The sequence below is a fragment of the Podarcis vaucheri genome, assembly GCF_965113315.1.
Source record: "Podarcis vaucheri genome assembly, chromosome: 11".
NCBI lineage: Eukaryota > Metazoa > Chordata > Lepidosauria > Squamata > Lacertidae > Podarcis > Podarcis vaucheri.
Window position 1 is genome coordinate 55,352,319 of NC_138749.1, and position 18,211 is coordinate 55,370,529.

The window sequence follows — 18,211 nt, forward strand, 5'->3', positions numbered from 1 at the left end:
GCTGCCCGTTGCCATGGTGCCCGCCATTTTTCCTCCCCGGAAGACCCCGTATGATGTGTCTTGTGTGCAAATAAAATAGGGATTAGCTAACAACCATCCTATAATTAATTTCTGGACTGTTGTCTGCCCAATTTAGGATGGAGATGTTAGTATTTCATACCTCCAGTGCTGCAGATGAGATTGTTGTAAATCACATGCCTGTCTGAGAAGAGCGTGAGAAAAAGAAGACAGTCTTATGTCTTTTGCTTGTTCTGTTTGTTCTTTCGGAGTTGGAGAGTAAGGACACCAGTATGCCTTTGTCTGTACATAATGTGTAAATAAATACAGTGGTACCTCAGGTTAAGAACTTAATTTGTTCCGGAGGTCCATTCTTAACCTGAAACTGTTCTTAACCTGAAGCACCACTTTAGCTAATGGGGCCTCTGGTTGCTGCCAGACAATTTCTGTTCTGCTGCCACACAATTTCTGTTCTCATCCTGAAGCAAAATTCTTGACCCGAGGTACTATTTCTGGGTTAGCGGAGTCTGTAACCTGAAGTGTATGTAACCCGAGGTACCACTGTAGTAGGTTAGATCTACGATGTCTCGCTCTTCTTGCTGTGTTTTGCCAGAAGATTAATGCGAGTAAATCATCTGATTTATGTCGCTGGAGCACTCTGGAGAAGAAGGGAAATGCCTTTTGCAGTGCTGTGCATACTGGAGAATGCTCATAATTTTGGGGGCTTGCGGGCTCACCCCCCAGGGTGTTTCCCAACAGGAGGAACCCAACGATGACTACCAGAAGCTTCATAAGATATGCCGCACTGAAAGCACAATTATTATTAAAGGTGATGATAAATAATTGTTCTTAAGTATATTGAATAGAAACCATGTTCAGACATTCCTGCTGAAGTGGCAGGTGGGGATGAGTGATCTAAGCCTCACTTTCTATCTCCCCCCCACCCCTCTCTCTCTATGATGCAAGTACCTGGTGTGAAAGTCATTCATCTGAAAATGGCTGCCTTACTCATGTCTAGAGGTATGGAACCCTGGCTAACCAAAAGTCCTGTCCATGTATGCCTGCCCTCTTCAGACTAACACTAGGTAAAAAAGATAAAGGTAAAGGACCCCTGGACAGTTAAGTTAAAGGTGACTATGGGTTTACAACCCTCATCTTGCTTTCAGGCTGAGGGAGCCGGCGTTTGTCCACAGACAGCTTTCCGGAAAATGTGCCCAGCATGACTTAAACTGCTATTGGTGCAGCGGGACACTGTGATGGAAACCAGAGCACACGGAAACACTGTTTACCTTCCTTCTGTAGTGGTAGCTATTTATCTACTTGCACTGGTGTGCTTTCGAATTGCTAGGTTGGCAGGAGCTGGGACAGAGCAATGGGAGCTCACCCCATCATGGGGATTCAAACTGCCGACCTTCCGATTGGCAAGCCCAAGAGGCTCAGTGGTTTAGACCACAGCGCCACCCGCATCCCTAGACTAACACCAAACTAGCATTGGTCAGGGAGTGTTCCCGTTGCATGAAGCATTGCTGTTCAGGATTCCCCACTTGTCCTTTTGCATGCAAAGTTGGAACACCTGGAGTGGGCTTAACCATCTTCAGATACAATATTCTGTACATTCCACAGAAGTTCAGCGAACAGACATTTTCCATAACTCCAAAATGTCAATAGCAATTTCACCAGCCTTCTAACATTCCGTGCTCTTTCCACTTCATGTTAAGCCGCCACATGCCCCTTGCATTAATGAACACCGGCTTTTAACCACTAAGCAATTTCTAGTCAGCTGCTAAGGTAAGGATTTGCATTTTCCACTGCATTGTTTTCCCAGCACTGCCTTGGTTCAGGTGTACCTGCGATTCAGACTTGAGAGTCTGATGTTGCAGGGAGACAAGAAAAGTCCTGTAAATAGATGGAAGCAGAGCAGCGTCTCAATAGTAGAACATACATTTTGCATATGAAAGGTCTGGGGGAATCTGCAGCTGCCAGAATTGTTCTGCCGCTCTGCTTTATCCTCCAAAGCCAGATCTTCTGAACTAAAATTATGATGATGATGATGATGATGATGATGGTGATGATGATCATGATGATGATTATTCCCTTCACCCAAGGATCACTGGTTGCTTTACAGCAGGGGTAGGCAACCTACGGCCCGGGGGACAGGATGTGGCCCAATCGCCTTCCAAATCCGGCCCGCGGATGGTCCAGGAATCAGCATGAGTAGAATGTGTCCTTTTGTTTAAAATGTATCTCTGGGTTATTTGTGGGGCCTGCCTGGTGTTTTTACATGAGTATGTCCTTTTATTTAAAATGCATCTCTGGGTTATTTGTGGGGCATAGGAATTTGTTCACCCCCCCCTCAAAAAAAAAAAAATAGTCCGGCCCACCACAAGGTCTGAGGCACGGTGGACTGGCCCACGGCTGAATAAGGTTGCTGTTCCCTGCTTTATAGTATAAGAACAATATATACATAGAGAATACTAACAAACAAAACAGTAACCCCCTTTATGGAACAAAAGTCCATAAAGGTAAAGGGACCCCTGACCATTAGGTCCAGTCATGACCGACTCTGGGGTTGCGGCGCTCATCTCGCTTTATTGGCCGAGGGAGCCGGAGTACAGTTTCTGGGTCATGTGGCCAACATGACTAAGCCACTTCTGGTGAACCACAGCAGCACACGGAAACGCTGTTAGATTGTTTAATTAGCCAAAGGCCTGGAAGAAAAGTCATGACACCTAAAGATATGTAATGAAGGTTGTAGATTAGCTTCCATTGTGTAGATTTCTCATAAAAAGCAGATGAACAAAGTGCAACAATTCTGCAGAAGCACCAAGTTTCACTTGTTTTCAGCCAAAAGTTTCCAAGCTAATCTTTGCACAAACATGAAGTCAGACGTCAAATTTGAAAATGAACCTTGCAGGTTCTTGCATATGCCAACAGATTCTGGATGATACAAGGAGAGTGTATGCCAAGTGATGGGGAAGCATCATAGCACAGTAGACATGGTGTTAACAGCTTGGATCACCACAGCTTGGAACATGTTTCCTGGCTAAATAAAAATTTATTAAATTCAAGAGACAGCAAGTCTATGTGGCTTATATAATGAACTTCAACAAGCGCTTGTTCAGATCTTTGCCTTTGCCTTTTATTTCTCAAATTAAGTTTTTAAAATTGAGAACAAATCAACAACTTCTCAGGACCATTCTCAAGAGTAATAATTTGGAGAAAAACAGCGGCAAGAATTATATTAGCACAAGCTTGGAAGACAAAAGAAATACCAACGAAAGAACAATGGCAAGGGAAACTTTATGGACTATGAAGAATGAGCAAAATTAACAGATAAATTACATGAAAAGGATAACAAAGACTTTAAAAGAGAATGGAAACCATTTACAACATATATGAAGAGGCAACATAAAGAATTGGACTCATTGGCAGGGTTTGAATAAACAAACACAATTGTATATAACAAAAAAGAAGGCTATATGTATTGGGAAAATTTTGGGAAACAACATGCAGGGTGAATAATATGGAAATAAAACAAAATGGGAATATGAGGGAAGTCCAGGGGAGGAGGGGGGGAAATATGGAAAATTGTTAGAGAAATATTGTTAAAGGATGTATACATGGAAAAACCAATAAAAATATTTATTTATTTTAAAAAAGAGTAATAATTTGGACTTCACATATCTAATTTCCCTACAATAATATCGCTTATAGGGTCAAAGTTTATAACTTATAAGTCTGATGTTTTGTCAGTCTTGTTTGTTTGCTCTTCTTGAAGCAGGGCCCTAGTTCATCTTCTGTGCTGTAGATCTGCTCTCCTGGACTGCTTCCTGCCCTCTTATTTGGAATCTTTTCCCATACATTCTCCCAAACAAAATTGAATACTAATATTTTCTTCCTATTTTTGTATCATGCAAGATAAATAAAACTTTCCCCAGCTATTCATGAATTATTGAATTTGCTTCATAAAAACGTTCCATGTTTAGAGCTCTCTGGAGCTTTAGTTTTTATTGACCAAGAATCTAAAATGAGCTTTCTTCTACCAATATTTTAATCTTAAAATAGGAAGAAAGATCAAGGGATTTGGATGAGGACAGATGCCATAGATCTGCTTTGATGTCTCATGCACCACATCAGTCAGGAATATTGCTCTTGCATTTTTCCATAGGTCTCACGGTATGGTTTGCCACTTATACAATTTTCAGTTGTAGAAGGGTAATTGTTCACAATTTATCTAGTTCGTGAAATGCAGATTTTCCCAGCTATTAATTCTCAGATGTATTGAGAATCAAGCATTATTTTTCTGAGAAATCATCCTATGACTTGGAATAGAAAATGAGATTTTCCACATGTACATTCAGTAATGATGGGTAAAACCCCCCACAGGGATTCCCTTTTATCTGTCTTTTAACAACATATAACAGGTTTATGGTAGACAACCAGAAAATTCAAGTCTTGAGACTGAATTCCTGAAAACAGGAACTAAAGGGCTTCCTAGAACCATCTAGATGCCTAACGTGGAAAGCAAAATGTTGAACTAGAAGTACCTTTGATCAGGGCTTTCCTTACTTTAAGCATGCATTTACTGGGTATGGAGGCCACAGTCACCTGTTGCTGCTTCCCAGCTATGGAACTATTAATTGGGAGTTTGTTGATGGATCTCAACCAAAACTCTCTGCTACCAGCTGCTTAGTCCATGTAGTCCAGGATGATGACTCAGGTTAATAGGAATGGAATTGCCTAAAAAAGACGTTCGATTGTTTTTGTATGCCACAACTGCAGCGAGAATTTTACTAGCCAAAAATTGGAAATCACAAGAAATACCAAGTGGAAGATTGGCAGATGAAGATGTTGGACTTTTTGGAACTGGCTGACCTGACTGGAAGAATCCACGATCAGAAAGAGGAGGAACATCAAGAAGATTGGAAGAAATTTAAGGAATATTTAGCTAATTATAATAATATAACATAAGTGGAAATACTTGCAAGTACCAATTTGGTTTAGGATTAAAGTATGTTGAATTGTATAATACTACGGATTGAGAATATTATGAAAAGAAAGGAAGTAATTTGAATAAGTTAATTTTTTAGAAAGTAGATATTGGAAAATTGCTAAAATGAGATTCAATGAAAATCAGTTAGGAAGGACTTGAGAAAGTCATTTAACAATGGAAATTAATTTGGATTTGTAATATTAAGAAGTTTTATATGTTTGTTTTTCTTTTTAACATGTTTTGTTATTATGTGTTGTGTTATATTTGTTATAAATTTGGAAAACTAATAAATCTTTTGGTTAAAAAAAAGGATGACAACTCAGGAACATAACTTGCCAAACAGTAACTTGATTTGTATTTGCTTTTATTATATACAGAGTATAGCACAGCTTTGCACAAGTTACTGTATACACAGACTCGATTCAAACTCTACACACCAACCTCTGAACTCCAACACCAAGCTACTGTGTCATGCTGCTTATAAGGGGAAACTTTTAGCCAGTCACCACCTGTTGCTAGGCTTCCCTATCTCCAAGCAGACTTTCTCACGTATTCTTGTTTCACTTGGCTTCTTGCCAACTCACTAATTGTCCACTTCAAAGCTGCAGTTTCTCACTAACCTCAGCAACTGAGGGCCAGAGCTCAGTGACAGAGCATCTGCTTTGCATGCAGACAATCCCAAGTCTCATCCCCAGCATCTCCAGGTAGGCTTCAGGGAATCCTATCCTTCCCATGCAGTGCCGGATTTACGTATAAGCTAAACAAGCTATAGCTTAGGGCCCCACTCTCTTGGCCCTCCCCCCCAAAAAAAAATAAAGGAAAAAGAACAACTCAATGTACATTTCCAAAATATAAGATAAAAAACAAATAAAATAAAATCTACATACAGCAACAGTGTTTTATGTTGTGTAGGCTCCTATGATGTAAGTCATGGGCCCCTCCTGCTTGCCTGCTCCCTAAAATACCACTGGTTTGTTCATTTCTATATATAGGGTGCCTACATTCTACATGGACTCGTCTCATGGTAACATGTGCAAATGGCTTTAGATACCTATTAGGTCCATAAATTACCATGTAGCATATATTCAACACAAAAAACAACAGCAATTTGTTGTTGACAAAGGACAGCTGGTCATATAAAGGGCCCCATTACCTTCAATAACTTAGGGCCTCACCAAACCTAAATCCGGCCCTGCTCCCATGGTGGCAGCCGATAAGCAGAGAAACAAAGGAGTTCTTACTAAGCAATTTATTTAATATTCACAGAGAGGGGCGAAGGAATGCGGTCTCCCGAAGACAATGGCGTTGCTCCAAGTAAAGTCCCACCCCCTATGTCTCCCCTATTCTACATCACCCCTGCCTTGGTTAATCTGAGCTCTCTGCCTCTGAGCTTTCTGTTATACTATCCTCAATGCTCATTTGGTCCTTGGAAAGGGGGGTGGGGTGTTAGTATTGCTTTCCAAAGACACTGAGTCTGTCAGCTGTCTCTCCCCTGGTGCTGCTGCTTCTTCCTGCTGGTCCTCTTACAATATTTTCCAGCTTCTGCCCTCTGCAGCCTCAGAACTATGCCCTTCTGCAAACCACTGATCTAAATCTATACTGTCCTCCTGTTCTCAGGAAGGTTCAGAAGGAGGGGTGGCGATCCCCACCATTCCTCCTCAGTCCAGCCCCTGGCAGCTGAGCTAGATAACACAATGATTTGACTTGGTCTAAGGCAGCCCCCTGTGTTTCTGTGTGCATATGTGACAGAGAATGTGTACTACATAAAATGTCTTATTATTTATATTCCAAAACTGCTCAGATGAACAGCATTTAGGTCGGTTATAATGTGTTTTCCACACCTGTGATTTGAACGTGATGAAATTTCAGTAGGAAGGGTGAGCAACAAAACAAAACAAAAAAATCACCATTCCCATGGCATAATATTGGCAGATAAAATGAAGGCAGAATATTGTTTTAGAACAGTAGTGGGGACCTTGTGGCGCTCTGGGTGTGGTTGGATCTCAACACCATCCTTCCCCAGCCAGAATAACCAATAGTCAATGTTAATAAGAGTTAAAATTCAGCAACATCTGGGTTGTCACCAGTTCCTTATCCCTGGTATAAAGCAAAAATTCTACAGGTTTCAAATCCCTGCTTACGCATACACACACACACAGAAAAAAACCTGACCTGCATACTGAAATGCAATTTTTTATTTTATTTTTTACCAAGGCCCTGCAAGAGGCATTATGAGACTGGAAATGTTAACACAAGTAATAATCGAAAGGGCACTATGGTACACTAAAGCTGTTTTTTAATATTAGCAGAGTCTCCCCACCCCCCTCCTCTACTTCATCGGAGAATTGTATTTCTGCCCATCTCATGTAGCTGTCAAAAGTGCCTGGAAACAGGAAGCAATGATACTTATTTTGTCTCTGGGTTGCTGACAGCAGTACAACACATACATGCCCACTTAAACCGACAGACATCAAGCTGTATGAAAACACAAAACCCATGGGAATCTCACCTAATCATGTATTAGAATATACCAGCCAGAATAATGCCCCGACACATAAGGGCAGTTTATAACACTCCACTAGAACACTTTTTTCGACTGGTCTTCCAGGAGTTCCTGCCCTATCACACTGTGCTTGCTTGGCTCTGAATGGAATTGTAAACACTCTTGTCCTTTAATATTGAGGACTTGTATGCATATATACAGCTTTATTCCTTCCAATTAATGTTTTCAGCACTAATGAGGGTAGATTAAAAATATTGAATGTAGATCAGATTTTAATTGGAATGGCCTCTCCGGAGATTACTTCTATGCTGATGGTATTGCTTTAAATGGTTCATGCAGAAATTCAGGTAATGACTACAAACTAGCAGTGCAGCTTTGTATCCACAAATAGGACTTCTGCGTTGCAAATGGAGGAAGAGAGCAGATTGTGCATACGCTGGTTTGTGCATGTCATATTTGGCTATGGATGTCAAATGTATATGTTGCTGTATTATGAATGGGGAATCTGTGGACCTCTAATATCTGCTCCAGTCAGCATGACCAACACTCAGAGGTTACAGAAATTGTACTCAAACAGCATCTGAAGGTGAACAGCAGAGAAAGTCGCTCGAACCACTCATAGGGGCGGGGTGAGGGCAGGGTGAGCTGCCCATAGGGGCAGGTCACACCGCGGGGCCTCCGGAGTCCGCCTGCCTCCTCTGACTCAGCCACCTTATAGATGGGGGGGGGGGAGGCAGCGGACAGACAGTTTGGGCAGCACAGAGCCTGCACGAACCACCACGTCTCTCCCAGGAGAGACGCGTGGCTCAGGCATGCAGCAGGCCCTGTGGTGAGTGCTGCCTGGCATTTTGTCATCTTCATCAATGGTGACACCCCACCTACCAAAGGAACCTGTGGGTTTCACCTAACCAAGGAGGTAAAACTAAGTAGCAGCTGGTTGTTGTATTTCCACAGATGGGGGAATAAGCTATTGTGTGCATTCTCTTTCCCAGGAGGCCTAGATGAAACCTGAAACCTGCAGAGGACCAGAAATGGTCCCACTGGCCTGTCTGCTGTCCCATGCTCCATCTTAAGACTCTTTCAATATGCAGACACGGGTGACCTGAACAAAAGTCTCCTCCACTCTTTGTGTTTCACTTCATATAGCCTGAGGAAGAGCTCTGGAAATCTTGCACACTAGCTTGCACACTACTTTGTAAAGTTTTGGTTCATCAAATAAAGGTATTGCCCTGATATGTATTTTTTGGGGGGTGTGGGTGTGTTTTCTTATGTGCCAACATGGCTACTTCATCGTATAATTCATCCTCTTCCTTCTCTTGTCCTCCATGTTTACTCTAGCCATGTTGCTCTCAGCTCATTTTCTACATTCTCGCCAGAGTGGTGCATGCTCTGGCTATCTCCCACTTGGACTACTGCAATGCGCTCTACATGGGGCTACCTTTGACAGTGACTTGGAAACTACAACTAATCCAGAATGTGGCAGCTAAGCTGGTGACTGGGAGTGGCCGCCAAGACCATATAACACCGGTCCTAAAAGACCTACATTGGCTCCTGGTACGTTTCCTAGCACAATTCAAAGTTCCTGCATTCAATCCACGTTAGGATAGGTTGGTTAGCTATCAACTGTTTGGTTCAAATGTAACACCATTTATGGTCAGTTGTGGCTTGCAAAGAAGGGTGGAGGCCATGGTATCTTTCCAGAGACAGGGACGGGGAAGAAATTTGATTCAGTTTGTTTTTAAAGGCAAACCTACCTAATATACGCTTTCCAAAGCAATATGCGAACCTAAACGCAGCCATCCTTCACAAGGTGCACTTCTCTGAATTTTGCAGGCCACGTAATCTTCATACAGAAATGCATGCACTGGGGTAAAGTGTGTGTAAAAAATGCATCTATCCGTGAAAATGTCGTTGAAGAAATTATATTGAGAAAATCTGTTTTGCAAAATTATAGATATTATGCAGAAGGCACTGCAAATGTGTATACTATGAGAATCAGCTGGTGGCATTTCACCAGAATTTGTGCTTCTTCTTATTTTGGTGTGGGGTGGGTCACAAACTGATGTAGAAACATGGAGAAAAAGGAGAAAACTGGGAGAAAATGGCCAGTTTACCCCTCCCTAGTGGCAAGACAAGCTGGTGGCAGTGAGGTCAGGAGAGGTCTAGGCTGGTAGTCTAAGACAGGGAGGTCACTCCATTGGCTACTGCTGGTTTACTCAGTCCTTGACTGAGATGCATCTGAAGTCCTCAGTCTTTGTCATTCCTCGAGTGGATATTTCCAGTGTGAGGGGAAGACGCTTCTGCCATTGTCTCTCCCATCTTCTGTGGATAGTTCTTTTTTTACTCTCTCTTCCCCTCTCTGTAACCATCTTCATCTGCTTTCCTTTCCTTTCCTCCTTTTTTCAGCTCTCCATTCTTCAACCCACTCTTCTCAGAACTCTTTCCCAACCTCCTGAGAACAAACGCTTCAGTCTCCTACAGCAGTGCCTAAGGGCCAAAAGGGCCGGGCTTCAATCGTCCCACAGAGGGCTTGACTGTACAGGCTTACATGATAAAGCACAGTAAGCAACACTAAAAAAAAAAAAGTTAGGCTGTATTTCTCCAGTGGAAAGTGGCTACCACCAGCATACAAAATCAGTGAGGGGGGAATGTAAAAGCTGGAATAATTTTAACACTGACATTTTGAAGAAACTGGAGGAAGATGATAGGAGTGTCAGATGGTATGGATGTGTCAGAAAGACAGTTTGTGGTTGAGAACAAGAGAGAAAAATTGATGTTTGTGAGTCATCAGCATGGATGATCACCCAGGAAAGTGAAGTAGGGGAAGGGCTGTGAACTCTGAAGCACTGTCAGAGGAGCAGCTGTCAAGCAAAATGAAGAATAAGTACCCGAAAGAATCCAGGAGAGTGGCAATAATTCCCTAACATGGAAAATATGCTGATGAGAGATGTGTGCTTAAAGCCAAGAAAGCTATAGCTGAACTTCATCAAAAAAATACCTTTCACCTCAACCAAAAGTAAGGCTCCTTCAAAAGGATGCACGGAAGAGCTTTTAAAAACCTCTGTCGCATCATTCTCAGAAGTACAACAATAAAAGGCAACGCTCCGGTAATAATTCTGGGGGTGAAGCAGTTCGGCTCGCAAGCATTTCCAACTGCACCTGACATCTCACTATATATGTTTGTATTTTAGCAGCAATATGTCATGGCTTGGGTGTCGGAGGAGATGCAGTAATTCTCAGCCTTTTCCAAGGAGAAGTTGAAGCCATGCAATTCAAGTTATTATTATTATTTTCTGCTATCATATCCCCGATATATATCCAATACAAACAATGGAAATTGCATATATAGTGGTCGCAGGAGATTTAACCGTGGCGCGGCCAGGCAGGACCTCCTCTTATAATTTGCCACCCATTCCACTGGCTGATTGAGTTTACACAGACACATAAAGCTTCCTGGCATTCTACTCTTCCTATCATTATAGAGCTGAAGGTCGTACTGGCCACTCAGCAGGTTCTTGTGGACCTTCTTACAGAACTTGCCACAGCATGCCGCTGCAGATGTGCTGCTTTGAAGGGCACCTAAGAAACCTTCACTTCCAGGCAACTTCAAGCCAACTAAAGCCAACCATAGCCTACAGATGGAGGAGATATCTTCTCTGGGGTCAATCTGGAAGCTCATAACATTCTAAGCAAGAGCAAAATGCATCCACCTATTCTCCCAATTCTTCAGTGTATCATGTTGGCCTGTGAAGAACATAGAATAGTAACTACTGGAGTGGAATTCTATGCAGTATTTGTGAGTCCGGAAGCCAGGAACCAAGCACACAACCTCATAACAGGGTTGCCTAGCAATAAGTTTTTTTCCCCCAGTGGCATTCCATTAGTAGTGTCTGCCACTTCAACAAAAATCCTTCCATTTATGGAACGGCACCTGTTATTCAAGGAAGGTCTCCTTGAGATCTAACCCAGTGGTTGTCTATGTGATGCCAACAATTAACACCAATATCTCCTTTAGCACCTGTGATAGCATCATATTATATCAGCTCAAAAATCTTCCAGTTCCTGTAACTATTTATCTTCTTGCACTGGCATGCTTTCAAACTGCAAGGTTGGCAGGAGCTGGGACAGAGCAACAGGAGCTCACCCCATTGTCGCTGACCTTCCAATTAGCAAGCCCAAGAGGCTCAGTGGTTTAGACCACAGCTCCACCGTGTCCCGAATAAACAAGCACACAATCACTGATAGGTCCACCCACCATTGTGAGGCTCAAAGCAATGAAGATGATGCCTCCCCAGCTGTTGCCACTGGCTGTGGGTTGCTTGTGATGTCACAAAAGCACTTGGCAACTGAGTGGATATAAAGGCAGGCCAAGGGGAAAGCCCTTTTCTGTTTCCAGCAGGACAAACCTGGCAATGGATGTGACATTCAGCACTGCCCAGGTTTCTTCCACTTGGAGGAGGCAAAGTGGTGAATGGAAGGAGGCAATCCTCTGGCAGTGGGATGCTAATAAGGCAAGTTTGCTTGCTTGAAGGCTGCTGGTATCTGTGACTGGAAGTTGACCGACGTCTCATGATGGACCTAACAGTAGCTTCTGGCACAATGGGACACCGTGATGGAAACCAGAGCACACGGAAATGCCATTTACCTTCCTGCCGCAGTGGTACCTATTTATCTACTTGTACTGGCGTGCTTTTGAGCTGCTAGGTTGGCAAGAGGTGGGACAGAGCAATGGGAGCTCTCCACATCGCGAGGATTCGAAACGCTGACCTTCTGATTGGCAAGCCCAAGAGGCTCAGTGGTTTAGACCACAGCGCCACCCGCTTCCCATGTACCTTCACCTTCATGATATATAGTTTATTTAAACATATATACAATTGAGGGGTTCACAGCATTAAGACCCCAAGGGGGTCTTGCTTCTCCCACAGGGAGACAAAAACAAACTCTGTCTCTCAAACATTGCTCTGACTCTCTAGCTTGCTGTTTTCATTCTAGGTCACATCACTGCAAACTCTCAACTCTCACCTTTGTTTTTCCCCAACTACCAGCCGGTTGAGTGAGACTACCCCGCATTTGCCATCTCTTACAGATCCACTTTCCTTTGTTTTGCTTAATGGCCCATCACCCAGACTATCATCTCAAGAGAGGAAGCTAGCCTGTTTTATATTTCAACACTTGCTGGAGCCATGGGTTTGAAGAATCTCTGCATAGAGCACCCACAAACTCATAACATCACAAATCCTTTTGATTCCGTTTCCATCCTCTAAGTGTTTTCTCCCCTCTGTAAATCAAATTCTCTTTATCCCCATATATAGTTTTTAGGCATGGGGGTGCAAATCTTGTGACTAGCCCTCCATATGTTATGACATTTGCTGAGATCTGTTTGCCATATTACATATGTTTTTTAACAGGTCACTTGCTCTAAGTCGTCTCCCGGTGGTTTTTTTGGAGTTGACCTGCTGTACCAGCTGTCTCTCTCTACTCCTGTTATTAGAGGCTTCATTTCTATTTGTCATTGCCAATTTCCTCTTTGTTGATGATTGTTTTGCATGTCAGCAAAACCAGACGGTGTACCATCTTGAAGGAACCACCCTGTATGTCAGCAAACTAATTAGAGGGGCTCAATTGCTGCCGCAACAGCTTGCGGTATCTGAGGGATCTTCCTGCTAAAGACACAGTCATAAATCATTATTCAGAGTGACATTAATGAATTGGTCTCTGCCCAGGATTTATCCAGTTGCAGAACTAGTTATCAAGGTGTTTTATTAAAAGCTCACTCTAATATTAAAGCCTTTTCCATCAAGGTTCTCTGCCAGGATCTTCATTTTCATTTCATTCAGACACATGGGCCTAATAGGATCACAGTTCTGCTGCAGCTCATTCTGCAAATACATTTCCAGTGTGTTTGTAAAACTGTGGGAGAACATTTTAAAAGTTAATTTTGATAATGCAGTTACCAATTCCAGTAATAAAACTGTCCTTACAATAAATGCCTGAAATTTAGTGAATGTTGGTACTCACATGGGAACATTCCTACTCTTTCTTTCTTTCTTTCTTTCTTTCTTTCTTTCTTTCTTTCTTTCTTTCTTTCTTTCTTTCTTTCTTGCACTTAAAAGACAAAACATTGGTGAATGCCGAATCTCACTTAGGTGACTATACATACCAACTGGTATATTCGCTGAGCAATAGTCGGCCCTTTGAGATTTATCAAATCTGATAGATTCCTGAGTGCGTTGGGGGATTTCGCAGTGGACAAAGTTTGTAATTCTGTGGAGGCCCTTAGTTCATTATGGAACACAGAGGCTAGTTCTACAATGACCTGTTTAACATTATTTCCCCCTATTAGACTGATATTAGATATGTCATTCTAAAATGTCACAGGGCATACTTGTTAATTAAAACATTATTTACAATGGTGTTTCTTTTCATCAAATGTACCGTATTTTTCGTTCTATAACACGCACCCGACCATAACACGCACGTAGTTTTTAGAGGAGGAAAATCCGTAGGCATGCCACCCGTAGGCATTCCCTCCATAACATGCACAGATATTTCCCCTTACTTTCTAGGAGGAAAAAAGTGAGTGTTATGGTGCAAAAAAATACGGTAAGTAATACCCAGCCGCACCATTTTCCAAAATGGCGCCCCTCGCCCCTGTTGCTGGTTGCTGGTTGCTCTGTCCTGCCCTCTAGTGTCTCCTTAGGTTGGGATCTCTAAAAGTGAACTTGTTTTCAAGAAATATAATCCATGCCAGAACATGTATAAATGAGATGCTTCAGGAAGAGTTAATATGGAATAACATAGCTATTCTCTTCCAACCTGGGCAGCTTTATTGCCCCATCCTTCATTCATTTTCGACAAGTAGAACCTCAACAAATGGGTTTTGTATTATACAACTTTCTGCCCCCTTAAAAAAAAAAAGGATCAGTTGTTTTTCAAACTCAAGCATTTATTGTAACTTAATGTTCAATGATGAAATTAAATTACAAATATGCAAACACACAGAATTTTATGAAGTGGCAGGGCTTTGCTATGATTGATCAATACAGTGGTACCTTGGTTCGCAAACTTAATCTGTTCTGGAAGTCTGTTCCAAAACCAAAGCGTTCCAAAACCAAGGCATGCTTTCCCATAGAAGGTAATGCAATCTGTTCCAGGCTTTTAAAAACAACCCCTCAAACAGCAATCCAACATGAATTTTACTATCTAATGAGACTATTGATTCATAAAATGGAAGCAATAAACTGTGTACGGCAGTCACACAATCAATCAATCAATAGCTGAATTGGGTTCAAAACAATCACAAAAACAAAACAAAAAGAGCTGCAAAAACGAAAACACAAAATAAATAGTAAAAACAGACAGACCTCAACATAACACTCAAAACGGAAGTGTAGCACTCAAAATGGAGCATGTTCGGCTTTTGAAAAAAGTTCACAGACCCGAACATTTACTTCTGGGTTTGCCGTGTTTAGGTCCGAAGTTGTTTGAGTACCAAGGCATTTGAGAACCAAGGTACCACTGTATTATTATTTCCCCGTCCCACATCTTCAGGCTCTGTTGCACTTTCTGAAGACTCAAAAGTATGGCAGGTTTCAGGACTGCAAGTCTGCAAAGATTGCAGCTGGAATTCCTTAGAGGTTGATTAGCTGCCTGCCTTTTTGACTACTTCAGACCTCTTTCTGAAAGTGCTGCTGAAGCTGTGATGTTAGCAGTACCCGAATCCATATTGCCCTCCTTTGCATGTAAAATATGTATGGAGAGCAAAAAGTTGACCGAGTGCATTAAAGCTCAGAATCCAGGGAATGGTTTATTCAGTATAGCTTTCGTTTCTTATTCATAACTAGAGCACTGAAGACCACCAGTTTCCTAGATGTCCCTTTATTTATTGCTGATAATAAAAACAGAATAGTGAGAATACAGATAAAGTTGTTTGTGTTACTTGTGAGTGGGGGGTGGTAGTTAGAAATAGCAGATAAAGCTAAAGAACATTATCCTTTCTCAGAACTGCATTTTTTAAAAAAATAAAGACCATAGCAATGTATTTTGAAAGGCATGGTTCTGAATTATTCACCAATTCATGCACACCAATCCCTCCCTCCCTTCTCTCTCTAAAAGCATCTAGTTCCCAGCTCTATCACCTTCACAGGGTAGAGATTCAGAGATTGCAATCCAAACCCAGAACTGACTGCTGAACTATGAGACCTGCATTATATATATCCTGCCAGACTTTTCCATGTGGAAAAAATAATTTTCAGACATTTTGCTTGCTACATTGCATGAGTAAATATCACATTATCTTTTCAGAGTGTTTGCAGGGCTGAAAGAAGAAAGAAAAGAAAGGAAAAACTCCATGCTTTCCCTTTATTATGACCACAGCAGAAACTGCTTTAATTACTGAAGTAATCACTTGCATTTCTTATTAGTAACTGAAATCCACTGGGCAAATGATGTTTGGAATGAGAATGCATGCCATTTGTTCAGAATTATAACTCTGCTGGCAATCTAGAAAGGAACCTTTATAGATTCAAACCATATTAGTGGATTCAAAACATATTAGTGGATAGAGTAATATAGTGGCCAAAATTGGAATAAAATAGAAAATAGGAATGGATTCAGCTTAACATTTCAAAGAGTCACATTCAAGGTCTCTCTTGTACCTTGAAGAAACTAAGAATCTAGTTCTGTCCAAACCCTATTGGAGTTTGCTTTGTTTTGATTAGCAGAACAATAGCAAAATCTGTATTATCAGAAGGTTGCCATACAGTGCTAAAGGTTCAAAATAGAGAGATTTGTGTGAAAAGCAGTTTGGGGAATAACTCTAACTGAGACTGGGAATCAGATCCCTGAATTCATGGATCTAATGAGTTAAGTACCTAAAGACAAGCTCATATGCCACCCTCCTTGGTCATACTGCACACAACAACCAGAAAAATATCTGTAGATAGGTCCTCCCTGTTGAGAAATCCATATGCTATAGGCAGGAACTTAGCTGTCTCATAAGTGCTCCTCAGACAAGGCTTCTACATACTCTGGTTCAGATGTGCTGAAAACACTGATCATCTAAAGAAGCTATGCAGATGAACTCTTATTGAGAGCCAAATTCCAGTTCCTACCCATGTTCCAAGTTTTGCTCTTGCTGTGCCATCATGAGCCAGGATAAGGTTCTAAACAATCAGGTGGGCATGTGATATCTGTGGAGGAGAGGATTTCAGATAGACAAACAGTAAAACCAACGGGGAGTAATTAGACACACCTTCGAGACGTTTATCTTTAAATAGGTTTTATGGAAGCTCCTGTCAGAATTTAAAAAGATCCACTCTATTGACAACATTGCAGTAAAAAAACAATCCATACAGCCAAGCTTATCCTCTCCTGGGGCTATCCAGTGCCATTCCTTTCAGCCTCTAATCAATATTTGCTATACCAGGTTCACATCTCCTTCACCCTCGGCGCCTCAAGGTGAATGAAAACCCAACCCATTTAAAACTTTACAGTGTGTTATCTAAAGATAGACTTTCCATGATAAACAAAATTCATCTCAAATCAATACACTAGATAGATGGAAAATTAGATGGGTTGATTTTTGATATCGCAACACTAGTATCTTTTAACACTGCTGGAAAGGTTGTATATTTTTACCAAGATGGAAGAGATGCACCTGAGATTGAGGCTCAAACCAGAGGTGGGAGCTTTTATCCTCAATATTAATTGCTGCTGGAGGCAGGAGATTATTATTACTTTTTAGACATTGGCCGATGACAAGAAATTGGCAACTGAAATCAAATAACTCAGGAAAAATCATTTTGATCCATGTATCATATTAAAATCATGTTAGGGGTTAATGCAGCCAGTCCTTTGCATTGAAGGTTTTCAAATGATGGGGAAATCCTGGAGAAGGAATAGGTTTAGGAATAGGCCTATTAGGAATAGGAATAGGAATAGGCAAAAACTCAGAGAGGGGACACAAATTTCCAAGGAGAAGAAGGATCTGGAAGTAAGTAGAGCCACATTTCACCACTGTACCAGAAAATGTTGGAGAACAGAAGAGTAGTTTTATGGAATCAGACCAAAGTCCCACGTAGATTCTATTTGGGCAAAGAGTTAACACACAGAGGAAGTGCAGGAACATGCCTCCTGGCCATATGCCTGGCATCATGTGCCTCATCAATTCTGATCCCAGTACACTGAGCACAGAATCCACACCGAGAAACTTTATGCATATAGAAGTACAGTGAAGGACACGAAGTTGGGGTTATGGCCAGGAAGTCATTGGGGCTGGAGCCTAAGGATATCAGGGGTGGGGTGGGGCCAGGAGGCAAGAGAAAGTATCAATTTACAAATGCTTTATGGGGACAGGATCCTGCCCCTGAAATGGGAAGGCAGTATCTGCTATTGATTCTGTGTGTGAGAAATATGATCTCCAAGGCTATATGCCCTGTTTGTTCCATGGTTCTAATTACATATTTGCCGAAAGAGATGGCAACAAGCAAGGGCAAAGATCTGGGCCTGACACGTCTTTGATAAGATGACTTAAATCGCTTACATCTTTCTAAATGGGAAGCTGAAGGCAGTGCATAAATAGAATCCTTTGCATATTAAATAGTGAGTCAGCAAAGAGTTGGCCTCAGTGACTGTTCTTGAGCTCCAGCGCTCATTTCTCCTAAGAACAGAAAAATGTTGGCTTGTATCTTTCCGAGGTGATATAAGAACACTTGGCA